General features: G+C 51.1%; 1 pseudogene; it reads left to right on the top strand.

Moving 5' to 3' along the window:
- LOC129734811 (hydrocephalus-inducing protein homolog) overlaps positions 1–16314 on the top strand; it is a 54281-nt pseudogene extending 37967 nt beyond the window's left edge.
- Positions 16315–17122: the final 808 nt, after the last annotated feature.

Below are 17122 nucleotides of genomic sequence, written 5' to 3'. Positions count from 1 at the left end.
TTTCTGTCCTGGCAAGCATCCACGGTAGTTTTCCATGATCTGACTCAACTGCCATCTTACGGAGAATATGCTAGCCGCGGCAGACCGCTGGCTCCTGCCGTGTCCTAGGGCTGGTACGCCTATGTAGCAGTAGCCCGCAAGGGTGAGTAGTGAAGTGTATCCTTTTAACCAGCAATTCTTTCTTCCCCGTGGGGTAGCAGGAATGTGAGGAACCTTTCCAACAGCCTATTTTCATTTCCCAGGAGAAATAGGTCACAATATTTTCCAGTTTTATGGTCTGACATACAGCAGTAATGAAGGGAGAAATGACAAAGGTTTCCCAAAACAGTCATGTCCTTCACAATTTTTTTTTAGCCACAGAATAGTAGAATAATGTGTAACTGATGATTTCTTCTTGCCCTCTCCCTTTGAGTCAAACAGTCTGGCGTGCAGCTTCACTGACAATACAGGGAAGCTGATTGTGGCCGTACTGCCTGAAGTTTCTGTCCAAATACGTTGAATCCTGGAGAATGGTGATTTCATGCCAGAAGCTCAAGAGGTTTGAGTCTGTTAACTGCTGGTGCAGGTTTTCTTGGGAGTGAGGATATGAGTGCAAGGCTCCATCAATAATGCTGCGTTAGGATTGTTGCAGAGAGCTGTGCGGGTGCATATGAATGGATGGGTTGTGTTGCTCGTCCGTAGGCTTGTCTCCTCTGATGCCTTAGAGCAGTCTCATCTGACTGTGCCTTGGGATCCAGCAGCACCCTGGATGTAGGGAGATATGTCCCTTACCAGGATCTTACTGCACCACTGACTGGCTTCCTGGAGCATGGCAGGACATCTGGTGAGTTATACAGCGTACAGAGAGATGCCAGCAACACTGCAGCAATCACCGTGGTCTCGGTGGTGTTGGGCAAATCATCCCGCTGGGGCCTCGGCCGCTGGGAATAACACCTGCAGGGACCCATCGCCACTCCCTCGCTGTTTGAAGATTTACGCTTGCAGGGTTCTCCCAGGTTCTTGCTGAAGCTGGATTTTTTTTGTGCAGCGGAAGTTCACCATTTTGGTGTTCGGTTTGGGTTATTTTGAGCCAGGATCACATTCTAGTGTCAGAGAAATGCCACGTGGGCACTGACCCAGCTCCGGTTCCGCTTCCGACAGCAGCGGTGATGCAGGAACGGGAGGAGGCCAGGACAACTAGGGCTTTGTGTCATGGGCAATGTCTCATACCCCCTGTGGAGACCTGCAGGCAGCTGGAGCAGATTGCAAAGCCCTGATATTCCTCTTCTGCCAGTTGTTGCCTGCAAGCAGAGGGAGGCTTGGACAGTGAGCCCTGGCCGGGGTAGCCAGCCCTGACGGGACCTTGCCTTTGTTTGTGAGCTGGTTTACAGATCTCTTCTGCAATGATGAAGGCAGGCATGGTTTTCTTTCTTTCTGTCTTTGTAACTAAGAATGGAAAAATCCATTTGACTTGCTAAATCTCTTCTGATCTGAGAAGACGTGTTCACATGGCTGTAGTGACACAGGGATATAAGGGAAGGTTTGGAGGGAAACCGTATCTTTTCTTTAGGTCAGCTGGCACTTCTGAAGAGATCCTTGATATGCCGAAGCCAGCCAGTTTAGTTCCTTTATTATAGCCCTAATTAAAAAAAAAAAAAAAAAAAAAAAAAAGGCAAGCCTTTACCGGGTGCTAGTAAAGGTAAGGGACTTAATTTTTTTCACAGCTGCTTCCAAAGTCTTACACATTTTGTAAGTGTTGTTTGCTCCTTGCTCGTCATTGATGCTCTAAATAAAGGCTTACAGGGCTGTGGTTGAAAACAAGAAATGTAACGTTTGAAGGTAAATGGTTTGTTGTCTCCTGTCTTAGGAGGGAGATGTCTGGCCAAATTCTTCAGTTGAAATTTACGTGATCTTCAAACCCCGAGAAGCCAGAGTGTATCAACAGTCTGCTGCGACATCTCAGGTACAGCTCCTTTCTCCTCCTCCTGCTACCCACAGCAAAGGCGAGGCACAAATACTCTTCCAGCCCAGTTGGTTCCCACGGAATTCCTAGGAAGAGCCGGTGGTCAGCAGGGCAGTGCCAGCACCTTCCTGCTGTCCCTGTGGCTCCCAGCTGGTCTGTGCAGAGCCAGGGCTTAGCGCGCCTGGCTCCGACCGCTGATCCCAGAGCAGCCAAAGCAGCGAGCTTTCATACCATGCATTCGTTGTGCTGCAAGGTGTTTCTAAAGGCAGAGAGGTACACAGCAGAAGAGCTTTGGTGGACGAGCACTAAGCCCCTGTAGACCTCCAGGATGAGCCTTTATTACGTGGATGCACCATCGGGCTCCTGAGGCGGTAGGAGCTGAGTGAATCGTGCTCCCTGCCCCTGGGTCACCTCCCGCTCTCCAGGCGCTGCCAGACCGTAGTGGCTGAGCCCTGCTGAGCGCAGGGTGTCTGTGAACGTGCCACACGTGTGCTGCTGTCCCTGCGTGGGAATCGTCACCTCGTGGCTCAAGTCTATGCTTCATCTGGGTCGCGTGTTACAGGGCTCGCTGTCCTCAGCAGGGTGAGCACCCTCCCCAGAAGTCAGAGTGCGAGCAGCCTGCTAGACAAGCTTTATGCTCCTCCCGGCTGACAGAAGTGCTGTCAGGTCTTTTTCTGGGAGCGGTTATCACTGACCCACCGAGTTATGCCGCCTTTGCCCTTACAGAGGTGATGGCCTTGCTGTGCTGGCATGGGGCAGGGAGTGCTTGCAGCAAGCTCCGTGGTTCAGGTTACCTTGTCCTTCCTCTCCGTCCGTGTGGTGCTGCTTGAGGTGTTTTTCAGGAGTGGGAGGTCCCTGTCAGATTTCCATCCAGGGAACGCTCTGGTTTTCCCCATCTAAGAGGAAGGAGGTGCGAGGCCCGTGGTCCCCAGCAGCCAGGCTCCCGTTCTGGAGGGTGCTGAGATCACTAACCCAGCTGCTTCGAGCCATTCCTTACTGCTCCAAGCTGACAGATACAAAGGCCATGAAACAGCTTTTTATTGATACGGTAATTGCGCAGGGTTTACTTGGCAAATGCCACCTACAGTAATTAACCAGGGCTCGTGTTAACGAACCGCCTTCCTGGCCGCCAGCTGCAGTTGTTAGAGCTGTGGAAGGAAAGGCTTGATTTAAAAAGTTGCTCCCAAGGGAATCCTGGCTCAGCGCTGTGCTCCTGGCCCTGGGATTTTTGCTGTGGTGGTGGGGCTGTCCATCACTTTGCTGCAGGGATCTCCAGGGGTTGTGCCTGGAGAGCTTTTGTTGTTGTTGTGGCAGAGAAATAGGAAAATTACTTACATGCAACCTGGGAGTTACAGGAAACAGAGCTGGGCAAGCGATCGGTGTTTAGAAAGAGGAGCCTGCTCTGGAAAAACCCTCGTGGTCCCTCAGGAGATCTGAACTCTTCCATGGGCCCCTTGGGAGAGGACCTCAAGGAGGTCACCATCCCTCACAAAACAGAGCTGAGCCGCTCCACATCGTCAGGGTGGAGACTGTCCCAGGGTGCAAAAAGAGTTTAAAGAAGAAACCCGTGATCTTTAACTAGGGAGTCATTAATTTTGCTTCTTGACGACTCTGAGCAGTGTGACAGCCTTCCTCGTGCATTTGCATGCCAGTCACAGATCCCTTTGGAGGACGATTTGCAGACAGCGTGTGCCCCTTGCAGGGAATATTTAGAAGCTTTGCCCTAGTGCAGCACTGTGAAATTGCAGTTGGATCTCGAGCCCCACGGGGAAGTGGCTGGCCTCCATGTGTGTTTTTGCAGTTGCCTCCATAAATTGCTTAGCCGAACGCTTCTGGATCAGGTGATTTACAGAACTCATCAGCACTGTGCAACTTGCAAAGCCAGCGGTTAAGAAGTGGTTTGAAATTTGTTTTGTTTAAGCTCAAAATGAACTTTCTTAGTTATTCATGCAAATAAAGCCATGGCTCTTGAGTGCTGGAAGGAAGCCCGTGGTGGGGGGGCTCAATCACCTAAAATTCTTTTTTTGTTGTTTTTTTCTGGATATGGAAATGTACTGGGTTACATCTGATTTCTTCCAAAACCCATTTCTAAGCCGCTTTTGCAGGGAGAAGCAAAATCCTAAGTGCTGATCCCTCCTTCACTTGCCGTGTCCTACATCGTGTAAAGCTGGATCTCTGTGTTCATGTGGTTGGTTGAGAATCACGTTCAAAACCAACCTCAAAACCTGGGGACGTTCCGTGGGCAAAAAAATGAGTGCCAGAAAGCAGCAGAAGTTAGGGACTTGGGAAACAGTTCTGTGCTGTTGGGCCACCCACACCCCTGTTTCTTTGAATGCCGAGTTGTAATCCCTCCATGATGTGCCAAGGTGTTAACCCGACTGAGATCCGAATTCTCACTCCACAGAACCAGGTGTGGCTTTGGGACTGAGGACAAGGAGGCTGCGGCCCCTCCATGCCCTGGTCCATGTGCTCTGAGACATGCTGTGGTGGGGGCATCACACGGTCCCAGCCCGGGGTACCCAGGCCTTGGCCAGCGGCTGGGTGCTCCTGGAAGCCCCAGCTGCTAGCGAGGAGCGGGACATACTCTCTTTTTTCTTTCTTTTTCTCTCGGCTGTCCTGAATGGTCTGTATTTTACTCTGCTCCTCCTCCTTTCAGGAGAGCACTCTCTGAGGTTCACCTGGAAGGAGAGAGCGTAAAACTCCCAGGGTTTCCTAAAGTTCCAGCATCAATGGTGGGGCAGAAGAAAGGATAGCTTCCGCAGACCTTCCAGGAGAGGCTGAGGGCCTGCTGCAGAAGGGAAAGAATGGCCACTGATTTTTTTTGATGATAGTGGCCGTGGGGCATGCCTCACCCATGATTATGGGCAAAACTTGTCCCTTGGAAATCTTTGTCATTTCCTAAGAGCTTTGATGGTTTAGAACATCAAGTTTTTAATGAAAATTAGGCCACATGTGATGCAAGATGGAAAAATCTTCTGAACAGCGAGCACCCAGTACTGCCTCTTTTCGGGTGTCTGTGCAATAGAAGTACACAGCCCTCTGATGCGTGCCTGAGCTGTGAAGTGTAACTCATCTCTGCTGTCAGCTGGGCTGCGGCTGGATCCGCTGAAAAACCACTGAATTCAGCAAAAGCTCCCTAGCTCTTCCTTTCTGGCTTTGGATGTGATCAAACATCCCCGTGCCACGGTTGCAAGCCCAAAGTCAGGGATCACTGAAAAGGCTGTTCCAGGAGGGTTTTTTCCGAGTTGTGATCTAGTCACACGTGGGCTGCTCTTTGCAATAAGAAGTTGGTTTGGACATTCTGGAATGACTAAGCAGCAGACTTTTATAAAAAAAGGAATCAACTTTCAGTCCCTAAGCTTTAGTTAATGGTGGGTGTCACACAAAAGGACCTCAAAGGATAGAGGAATAGTTTTGCACAAAAGCCACAGTGACGGTTGTGTACAACTTCTGGGGCTATCTTCTGCTCCTTGTGCTACTCGCTTTCCGTACAAGAGTAGAATGGGATGGCAGTGTTACCGAAATCTCGGAATGAAGAACTTATCGACACCAATGTGATGTAGATAAGCAGACATTTCTTTATGGACGGCCGGGTGCGTGAGTGAGTCCCCTCACGATCGACGCACACCATGGTTCAAAATCATACACCTTGTATAGAACTCATTCATACATATTCATTAAATATCCATGCATAATCGTAAGATTTCCCATAAATCATTAACATACTCTCCTCCCATATCCGATTCTGCGCAGTAAAGGTTAGAAAGGTCCGGAAATGGGTCTGGGGTACGATTTGGGTAGGTGGTATGTGAGTCGGTGGTCTCAATCTCCCCCTGCCGGAATTACCTGCCACTTGAGGTAACTGTTTCTTGGCCAGCAACTATGGGTTGCTTCACTCGACTCTTCCCAGTTCACATAAATTCTCATTTTGACATTTTAGTACATCCTCCTAGGTTACATATAAACAATCATCTCAAATCTTAAGTCTGTTATCTAAGTTCTAAACATTCCTACTAGGTGATTCTGACCAATTCCTCCGGCCTTGGTACGGGGCTGTACAGAGGATTTTCTATAGCCGCTTTTTACTATAACTATAAGTTTCATTAAAATATATTTTCTTATCCTCTTATATTTCTATTACATGATTGATTTTATAAAATCAAATAATCAATCAAATAAAGTCAATCAATCTTAACTTATTAGCAAATCTATAACAGCAGGGGGACCTAAGCCAAAATCTGAGCTAGAATTCAGGCACTTTAGGCTGCTCCAGTGGTTCAAGAAAGGCTTCAGACTGAAAGATCCTGCACTATGCCATCTTAGCAGACTTAAGGAAGAAACTCAGCATCCTGGAGTTCAGCTGTAAGCCTTGTGGTCTCAGTTGCCTTTGCAGCAAGGGATATGTGTGTTAGCAGTACACTTAGAGCTTATCTGGTTTCAGTAGCGAGGAGGCTGGTTTTCCGTAACTGCTCAGTATGCTTCAGGTGGGGCGTCTTTACAAAGCTGAGCTCTTGGTTTGATGGTGGGAACAGGTGAGTGCTGCTCTCTGGAGACCGTAAAGCCCCGTCTTAACAAGGCGCTGCTGCAGGCGGTGAGCCCTGGAGCACCCCGGTACGGAGCCCTACGTTAGGCGCAGGTGGTGGCTGAGATGCTCTGCCTGCTTGAGGCAGCGCTCGGGTGCGCGTGTCGCTGTCAGCAGGCTGCTGGGGTATCGCTGTCAGCAGGCTGCTCTGCCTTGCTTGGGCTCATACTTCTCAGCTCCCGTGCGGTCGTCTCCGATTGCAGCGATACAGACAGCAGATTTTTCTCTCCGGCTCTGTTTTGTGAGCTTTGTGCCTTCTCTGAATGGATTTCAAAGCTCGTTTAAGTGCATGGGAAGGAATTCAGAAATCATGTTTTATACGCAGCATCACTTTCTGAGGGTGCAAACTGATTGCTAAGTTACAAACCAGCCCAAGGGCTCCGTCAGAAGTTAGAAACCAGCCACAAAGTTGATCTGCTGAGGGAAGAGAAGGGTCCCGTATCTTCTCGCGGAGCATCTAGTGCTGGTGCCACCCAGCCCGGAGTCGGGGACTGGCTCTGAGGCTGCCTGGAAAATCCAGGCGAACCGAAGGAATTCTGTACTGACATGGCAACCTCTCCCCAGGCCGTGAGACCAGGCTGCCCCTGCGCATCAAAGGGAGCGGCATAGGGCCCCAGCTGCGCTTCAGCTTTGACCAGCTGGACATCGGGAAGGTTTTTGTTGCGTCAGCCCCCAGCTACGAGGTGAGCAGTGGGGCTTGCTGGGGTTGGGGTGGATCCTGATGGCCCCTGGGGCAGCAGTGAGCTTTGTGCACCTGCTGGATTTCTGGCAACACAGGCAGTTATGTGCACGCATTATTTGATGTAAGTTAAATGTGGGAGTTTTTGCAGAATCTGGATAGTTTTGATGGGGTCTGAAAGGTGTGTATGTTGTCCACAAAGCCCCGATCCCTGCGTTTTGGCAACCTCCCTTTGAGACCAGCTGGGAGGCTTCATGCAGAAAATCCAGCCCTTGACACATGATAGCAACACCGGGTCAAAAAGGTCAGGATCCAGAGGCTTTTGTTTCAGCCCTAGATGCACTGCGCCCTGGTACCCTGGCGGTTAAAAAGCAGCTGGAACAAAGGTGTTGTGTTCCGACTCGAGTCCGTTGCAAACACCTTTCAGTGAAGCGCAACTTGCTGGCTCCTGGCGCCGGAGGGAAGCCGGGCAGCCTCCCCGCGCAGAGCTGCCCGCGCAGGCACCGGGAGCGCTGTCCCTGCTGAGCAGCCTCCTGCCACCCTTCAGACCTGGTGCCCCTCTGGCTCTATGAACAGAGCAGGGCAGTTCTGGAAATGAAGCAAAGGAGCTTTCTGGGTATTTGCCTCCCCCCGCCGATGGTGGCAAGTTTTCTCAAAAAAAAACCAACCAAAAAAACCCCCAAGATACAGCAACTGGAGGCGGTAGAAAATGAGGCAGTACATGGTGCCAGACACTTTCAAAAGCTTGACTGTTGCAGGGAAGGACACGTTAAGGTGTTTTCTTGCCAAAATATTGTGCACTGTATGTATGCATTTTTTAATGCTGATTCTTTATTGATTCTATATATATCAATGTGTTGGTTTCATTACTGGAGAAAATGTGAATAAGTAGATGATACTCCAAGTGCTGTATTAAGTAGCCAGACTGGAGGTAAACTTCAGTGTAGGATCCCTAAGTGCAATTTGTAATTAAGGTGTAAAACATATGAGTAGTTTCCAAGTTACCAGTGCAGAATTTGAATACAGGAATGTTTTCAACAGCAGCTGCAAAATTAAAAAAATAAGGGCTGTACCTCTGCTTCTGTCTCAGTTTTTCTGACAGGTTTTGCGAGGACAAAACTTAGGGAAAATAACTGCCAAGCAGGTAGATAAGTCCACAGAAATGGCCGGATTTCACCTGCAGCCTTCGGAAACTGTAGAGCTTTGCTTTGGGTAGGTTTGGTGACCACCAGTGTGCTGATACTCACAGGCAGGTGTGGGCATTTCTTGCTGAATCTCAGCAAATGCTGCAGGATTGTGTAGCTTGTTGGAACAGTAAATAATGGTAAATTAGTAGATGATGGCTGTGAATATTTATGAAAGAGATTCTTTAGAGCAGGTGGAGCTGCTATGCCCCTCACTCTCATCCTTTCTTGACATGTCTGGTTGAGCAAAGACAAAGAGACTCTCAGATCAAAGAAAAGAACAAAATGCGCCTCACTGACGTACCCTAGCAGAGTCGGGGAGTGCTGCTGAAGCTGGTTATGGGGCTGTCCCAAGGTATTTTCTACATCCAGTAAACTTGCTGGCTGTAACGGGAGCTGAATGTGTTTTGCCCTTGGCAGGACTGGGCTCATCTGGAGCGGGAGCAGTTAGGTGACGATTCGCTGTAATGCTGCGACCGCCCTTTGCTGCTCTTTGGGGCAGGTCTGCATCGCCTTGGTGATGCTGAGCACATCCTCAGCCCTGCAAGTCCAAGCGGACTGCTCTGTGTCAGTGGAATAAACCCAGAGTGACTTTGTTTATGTGAAGTTATCACTGGGGTTTTTTGCATGCAAAAACCCAAAGGCAGAAACTGTCCTGTTGTGTTTTCTTTGGCTTCAGCCAAGCAGCAGCACACAGCATCTTCTGCCTTTTGTAGAAGTTTAATTAGAAAACAAATCAGCCTTCTGTAAGGAAAGAAGATTCCTCATGTATTTCCATTTTGCTTTCTTGCTGCTGCAGGTGATCCTGTTTAACAAAGGAGTCATTGATGCCCCCTCCAAGTTGGTCCTTCCGGCGACCGCTCTGGGCTCCTGCTTCTCCTTTCTCCCCCAGGAGGGCATCGTTTTACCAGATGTCCTCCAAGTCATCCAGATCTCCTTCAGTTCCACCGCCCTGGGGCAGTTCACAGAAGGATTCCGGTTCAGTGTGGATGGGTCCCCTGAGCCCGTGACCTTGACCGTCAGGTGAGGAGGGTTACAGGAGCCTGGGGGGTGCCTCCACAGTAATTCCCACTGCAGACTCCTCTCCTCGAGATGGCATCTGCCTCCTTGCTTTCTGTCTTGCCTTTGTTCCAAGGACCCCTGTCCAGCCCTTATCTCTCATTCTCCAGCCCCACAACTCAAGCTGTTTGTTTCAAATGCTTTTGAGATGCCCACCCACCGGGGCAAGCCGAGCCTCCCTCTTCAGGGGGGTTGTGCACTGGATTTAGTTCTCCAGGGAGGGAAAAACTCCCAGTTCTTTTGAGTGGAGATGAGCTGGCTGGTGGGACACGGGGCTGCAGGGGAAGGAACAGCGGTGGGAGTGCAGGTGGTTCCTCTCCTACCTTGTGCTCCTTCCTGCTCTGCGAGGACCCCGATCTCCCTTCAGAAGCACTATTGGAAGATGTGGCTGTTGCCATAAAGACTGCCCTCTTCCCCCGTTCTCTTGCAAGCTGCGCTGTTACCGGCTGTAGCGCACAGGGCTCTGGGCTGGCTGCTTGGCCGAGCCCTCTGGGCAGTCCTTCAGGTCTGACTTCCTTGAGCACAGCTCCTGTGTGCTCAGCAGAAACGGCAGTTATTTCCCCCCTCGCTGCAAGGCTCACCCTTGGCAGTTTCCCAGTGTGAGACCCAGTTGTGGCTGGTTTGGAGGCAGTTTTCTATTGTCTTTTGGCAAGTGCTATTACGGAAAGCATGTCTGCTCCCTTTGCTCCATCCAGAGTAGGATGCTGGGGCTTGGCAGGTTAAGTCTGATTACGTGAGGTCCTTGGAGAGGGAACCTCATTGCCAGAAGGGATTTGCTACCTAACTTGTTCTCAGGAACGGATTCAGCTCCAGGAATCGAGAATTAGCATGGGATTGAAACTCCTGAAAGTCAGATTTTGAGTGCTTTTTGATTGTGCAGTCAGAAGATGCCCAAACCATAGGTGATCACTCTTTGCTTGGAAACAGACCTGACGAGGTCCTGAACGCTTGTTCTTTTGCTCTTTAGAAAGGGATGCTGGAACTGGGACACCACGGGTGAGTGCAGGTCCCTCCTGCGGGAGGCTGGGGTCTGTTCATGTGTACGAGAGACCCGGTGGCAGTCCTGTGAATAAAACTAGGAGGCACGGGTCACTGTGCTCCTTGATCTGTATTTGTTTTTTTCACCAAGAGGCAGAGCTGGCATTGATTGGCATCAACCATGAAATTAATGAATGTTGTGCAGCTTCAAGTGCTGATTTCAGTGGATGTTGGTGAGTTTGGGAGTTTGGAACCTCTCTGAATTTAGGGATGGGCGGGCTGGTGTGGTGGCTTCAGGACACTCATGTTTGGTGGTGCAAATAGTCTTGCTCTTGGATGTGTCAGCCGGTGCACTGGTGACAAGCTGATACTTTCCACCAAGATTCCGCCATCCACTGTGTAGAGCTTGTGCTGCGTTTCTCAGTAGATGTCTGGGGCTCCTGTGGATTCGTGCCTCAAAATCCTGCACGCATAATGGTAGTGTGGAATAAGGTCTGAGGAAGATGTCCATATAGGCCATGGAAAGGCCAGTTCCAGCAAAGAGATACCAAAGCAGGGAACCTGTGGCTGAGAGGGCTAGTTACAATGAACCTGCTTCTGCATGGACAGCTCTGCCCGTCACATGACAGATGGGGAAACTGAGGCACAGAGCCATCACTTGTTCAGGGTCCTTCACTGGGCCAGCAGCAACCTGGGGGTGTACCCTGCCTGCCCTGGTGCCCTGAGCCACCTCAGCAGCTGCCACCTGCTGACCACGTTGCTTTGGCTGCCTCCTGTGCACAGGGATGCTGTGCCGAGCGCAGGGGTGACGGGTTGATTTGAAACCCACCGTGCTGCTGAGACCAGCTTCTATCCGTCCCGGTGGTAACGAAAGCCGAACACTTTGCAGTTCTTTTTAACCAAGCCAGTTCCTCCTCTGCCTTTGTCCTTACAGGGGCTGTGTCATCGGACCGACTTTCCCTTTCCATGTACCTTCCCTCCATTCGGCGACGTCTCCTTTGGTGAGTGTGCCCTGGGCTTGGACCGCTGGTGGGGAGGTCTGTGCCTTACTGAAATGAAGCGCTTTGGGAGCGTCTGTCACTTGTGTTCCTCCACAGCAGCCTTCAGGGTGTTAGAACCAGGGCTGCCGCTTGCTCAGGTGGTATTTTGCTGCCGTGAGATCAAACAGGACCAAAGGAATAGAAAGTCAGGATTTTCCTGGTGCCCTCAGAGCCTGCTCAGCCCCAACCTCCCAATCCTTGGCGGCAGAATGATGGTGAAAGCCCTTGTCCCAGAAGGGCCCAGGGGATGGGGCTGCAGGAGAAGGGAGTTGGAGCCACACGCTAGCCTGTGGCTGCTCAGGGTGAACGTTCCTGTTGCAAGGCGAGGACACCACTTACCCACTTGACCTTTAGTGTGAGCTGTTAATTTGTGCTGTGAGGGCTCCTCGTTATCACCTGCCCGGTAATAAGCCCAGGCAGTAGCTCGGCATTGGTTTGGGCAGTGATGTCTCCAGAGATGTGGGCTCCTTCTCCTTCCCCAGCCGAAGCACTGCTCCACTGACGGAGCCGGTGGCTGAGCACCCAGAGCATCTCCACTGAAATGCAGATTCTGATTCTCCATCTCGAGTCTCAGAGAAAAGGCTTTGTACTGAGATGATCTAAAGTTTACATGTGAAATCAGTTGGGGATTGATTGAAGGGCCATGATCATTCTGTGCCCAGGATGCCTCTGTGGTTTCATGCGGTTCGTGGACTTTCTAGGAAATCTCAATACTTTCCCTGAGCCACTTCCCCCTCTCCCTGCATCACCACTCGGCCACTTCTCTGCTTCCTTTTGAATAAATAGACCCACAAGAAACGCACCGGCAGAAATGCGGTTGTGTAATAGGAGGTTCATCCTACTTTAATCTGATTTCATTAACAAGGCCTTTTCAGCTGAAGGCAGCTATTGTATTTTTGCTTCTTGTCACTGTGCTGCTGGCTGTTGTCTGCATCTGGTGACTTCGGTCCCATTTGGGGCTGTGCAGTGGGTCAGTCGGTGCATGTCCTTTCTGTGCCCCACCCCCGCCTCCCTGCCGGAGTAATTGCTGGCGGTGGGCAATGGTCACTGCTGCTGGGCACAGAGGAACTATCTGCTGTGTCTGCAGGTGGTTTTCCTCCCTGTCTTTATTCAAATAGCACTTGGTAAGCAGGGCATGGGAGGTGTCTTCTGGCAGAGCTGGTGTCCGCTCCAGACCAAGCTGCGGGCTGGTGTCCTGCCTCTGCAGAACAGCCACCCCCTCACCCAGTGTGGTTGTACCACTGGTTTTCTGTTGTGGAAAGCAAGTGTCAGAGCTGAAGTGATGTCAGGCTTTGTGGGCAGTAATCAAAGGCAGTGTGGATGTGATGTCCCCGTTTGTTAGGTAAGGTGAGACACAGTTCCTGCTCATTTCTAAGGAAGCATCAGGTTTGCCTGCAGTGAGGTGGGCCGAGTTGTCATGTGCTCAGTCTGGTTGCCCAGAAACAGGAGATGCCTTAAGGGTCCTGCCTAGAGAAACTGCATTAGAGTGCAATGCATCATGTTGTAGTGCCCGGTCTCATCCTTTCTTTTCCTTACATGACAATGCCCTACTTTCATATATTGAAAACTGGGGGAATGTTCATGGAGTTAATGGGGGATTTTACAGACTGAATTTTCAGAATAAATGCTCTGTCTGGGTGCACACTGATCAGTGAGAAAGAGTTGGGGCTGGTTTGGGGGCAGGTGAGAGAGCTCCTCACAGGTAGAGACAGCTCTTCAGCACCAACGGCACTGCCCATTGCCAAGGAAGCAAGCTGTGCCATCCATGGAAAAAGCAACTTCAGTCACAACTCACTCCTCCCTGAGCTTCTCCATTACCTCTCATTCACACTGAAAAGAGATAAACAACAAGCACCGGTCTATCCTAACAGGAGAGTCACACCAGGAATCACGGGATAGCCGGGGACTTAACTGATATTTGTCTCACCTTCCCAGGCTTTCCTCGCACCCTGCCGTGTCGCCTCACTAACACCTCCTTGGTTCCCATGACTTTCAACCTTCGCATCCCTGGCGAAGGCTCAGGACAGCGCAGCGTCACCAGTTTTGCTCAGATATCAGACAACACTTGCCCGTCCTGGAGAAAGGGAGCCCAACATCACATCAAGCCAACTGAATTCACCATAATGCCCTGCAAGGGGACCGTCCGCTCCCAAGGAGCCCTGGGTATCCAGGTATGGCACGAGCCCGGCCATACGTGCTTCAGCAGGTGGAGCTGAAGCTTCACTGGTGCGCAGGAGAGCTGTAGTGCTGCTGGCTTTGGGCATAACGCAAGTAAGAGATCGGTGTTCGTGTTAGGTTTTTGTGAGCTGGGGTACTCTGGGGCGGAGCACCGTTTTGTTTCCAAAGTTGTAAGCCAAGGATCATGTACCCTACGGTCAAGCACAGAAGCCGTGCGTGCGTGTCCGAGCTGCTTAGAGCAATTTGATTTAAAGTGGGCCGAGGAAGGATGGGGACAGAAGGTGACTGTTAAAAGAAAGATGTCATTGCATAAAGCAGTTTGCTATTCTTCCCGGTCTTATCTTTCCTCTCGTGTGGAGCAGAATGGTTGCATCCACTGCAACGAGGACTGGAAAAGCTCCAGCAGCCATGAGCTGCACAGCTGCTGCTGGGCCACGTTTTGCCCTCGGCTTCCCACTGTAAAGCTGGACTCATTCTGTGAAAGTCAACAGATTTCCTCTGGATTTATGCTGTTGTAGTCGAGAGTAAAAATTGGTCCCAGTGGCAAGTAGAACATGAATTGTGCTTTAATTTAGCTTACATATGCCCTGGTATGCAAGGCGTACTTAATAAATCGGATATCGCCAGAAGAGTTTTGTTACTCGGAAAGACAGTGGTCTACACGTGGACCAGCAGGAGAACTAAGGCAAAATATCGCTCCCTTTCCTGACCGTGGGTGAGAGCCAGAGGACACCATGCGTGGCTGATGGCTTCTGGCAGTGATTAAGTATCTGACGCTCTTCTCCTCTACCAGGTCACCCTGTGTTCCAACACGGTGGGGCGATACGAGCTGGCGCTGGTGGTGGGCGTGGATGGTGTTGGCCAGGAGGTGTTGGCGTGCCTCTCACAGCCAGGTACCGGCGCTTTCCTTGCAGCTGGCCACCTTTCCCCGCGTACCCATGCCCAGCACGCTGCCTGGCGTGGGGTGTCCTGGCTTCAGCTCCAAATGAGAAATGTTGCTTAACGAGCTAGTTCTGCCCAGCTCGCTGTGAGCACAGCCGTGCTTTGAAAGCAGCCCATGTTGAGAGGCACCTGTGCTCAGTGCTCAGGGCCATGCCTCTGTCTTTTTTTTATTTTATATTTTTTTAAGGGAGCAGTGATTATATTCACTATTGGCCTGTTGTCTGGGACTTGAGGAGTAATGAATCTCCAAAGGACTGCCCCTGCTTCTCCCTGCAAGCGGTGGGCTCGTGCTGGGTTGGCCCAAAATGCAGCATTTGTTTGGAAGGCGGCGAGCAGCCTGCTGAAAGCTGGGGTCTGGCTCAGTTAATGAAGGCGTGTGCAAATGGGAAAGGGGCTTACGGCAGGAGTGGTGAGGGGAAACTAGTCCTTGGTGTGGCAGGTGAGCTCAGGTTTCTCTGGTTCTCTTGAGCATGAACGTTCCCAGACTTAAGCCAAAAGCTGCAGCGTCGTTCAATGCCGTTGCGCCGCAGCGGGTGCCAGTTTAATGACGAGAGGGACGCAGTTCGCTGGTGCTGTTCCCTCTCCCCGGCAGAGTCACCCACTGGGTGCCTGGGCTGCAATTTTGTAAAACGAGTGGGAATGGGAAGAGTCAGTGTGTGGGCTGGTGTGTGGAGGACCCAGGCAGCTGCAGGAGCTGGGAGAGGCTGGTCACCCACTGCGAGAGGCAGGCGGTGCTGGTGCCCTCCATCGCGGGGGCAAGCGGCTGAGGTTTCAGGCAGGGCGAGAGCGGTACGGGAGAGGAGGGAGTTGCTTTTACTGAGATGCGGGAGTCTTGTTTTCCTTGAGCTTTGGGGAGCGCTGGTCCTCAGCGGGAAGGCTCCCGCAGAGCTCGTGCCTTGCTGGGACTGTGGGAGGGTCCTTGCCGGCCTCCTGGGGCAAGGGAGGGGCAAAGCTTGATGAGAGAGCACTGGGGCAGGGCACTGGGCAGCCTCTGCCACGGGAGTCTGGGGCTGCCCCTCCTTTACAAGAGGCTGTTGAGTAAGAAGAAGTTAGAGGTGATCGATTGCCGTAGAGGTAGGAAATGTCTATCTGGCAGAGACAAATGCCTTGTGTCTGTTTCATGCTGTTTGGGGAGTAAACAACTTCTACATTCTCTCAGTGTCTCTAATTCCCTTTGGTCATCTCTTCACCCGGATGTGTCGTTCCTCCACTGCCCGTGCTCAGCCCTGTTCTGACATTTGGACGGTGCTTTCTGAAGTTCCCTTGCGAGTGGATGCTGACCCTTGTGAACGACAGCGATCTTCCAGGCTGCTATGGAGTCCTTCCTCAGGCTTGGCGTCGTGTTCGCCTCCTGCCCTCAAACGTCGTTATCGAGGGGTTTGTTAGGAAAAAAACGGGGTTTGGATAAGACCTTGCTGTTTTATATTCAAACCTAAAGTTTTGGAGAGAACGGGAAGCTACCTGAATATGAACTTCAGGAGCGGTTTGAACTCTTCAGAAAGCAGTTTCGGTTCTAGTCTTTGGGGTGCTTTCATGCAGGAGAACTTGGAGGGTTGTGAAAAGCTGCTGCAAGGAGGCCGCCAGCACCGGAGTGGGCGTTTGCGAGTGCAGCAGCTTTTGGACCCTGTGAGGATGCTAATTAGGCCCATACAAATCTTGCTCCTTGTGTTGTGCCTTTCTGCTTTCTCTTAGGGATTTTTAAAAATGTGGGTGAATTGCCGTTGTGGTAGATGTTAAGGAGCTTGAAGTTTCCTCAGAGGACACTCTGAAGTTGTCTTTGATTCTGTCCCTTATAGGAGCACAAGGAGGATGCTGCTGTGTGGTACTCCAGCCCTGTGCCGTGTGGGATTATCCAGCCTCACAGCTCGGTGGAGATCCCGTTGATGCTGGAAGCCCAGGCGATAGGAAGGCAGGACACTGTGGCTAGTGTCTCAGTGTTTGGGAATGAAAGATCCCCGCTGGTGAGTGCTAGGCGAGATGCGTGCCTTTGTGTGACTCATCTTGGTGGGCATAAAGTGTACAGGGGTTCTGCCAGGGAAAAGGAGAACGTGACAATACGTGGCTGGTGCGGACACGGAAAGAAGGGATTCATGGCATAAGTAGCAGCTAATGCCTAGAGAAGGGTGGTGTCCTCTTAGGTGGAAATCTAAGTGTCTGAGATGGTGTTTAATTACGGACGTGTGAGGCGGGATAACAAGCCCAGTCTGAAACCCAGAGCAATTCCTGGGTCTCTCGCTCTCCTGCGTTACGAGATGAGCAGCAACCGCTGCTTCATTAGAACTCTTGTTCGGGAGCGCACGGGGACATCGCTGAATACCACTAAAGCAAGAGCGGTGTAAGAGACCGTGCTGAAATGATGATTTCTGTAAAGCTGGATTTAAGCTTTCCTGAAAGTCAGGTCCATCCCGCCTGAGAAATATCCATCATATCTCTTTGCCAAAAGCCCCAGCCAAAGACGCATGAGACTCCACACTGCTTGCATCTGGAGCACAAGCTTTTTTTTCTTTTCTTTTTTTTTCCCTACCAAGCTTGAAAAGG

Source organism: Falco cherrug (assembly GCF_023634085.1).
Source record: "Falco cherrug isolate bFalChe1 chromosome 17 unlocalized genomic scaffold, bFalChe1.pri SUPER_17_unloc_1, whole genome shotgun sequence".
NCBI lineage: Eukaryota > Metazoa > Chordata > Aves > Falconiformes > Falconidae > Falco > Falco cherrug.
This window is presented reverse-complemented; position numbering and strand designations above follow the sequence as displayed.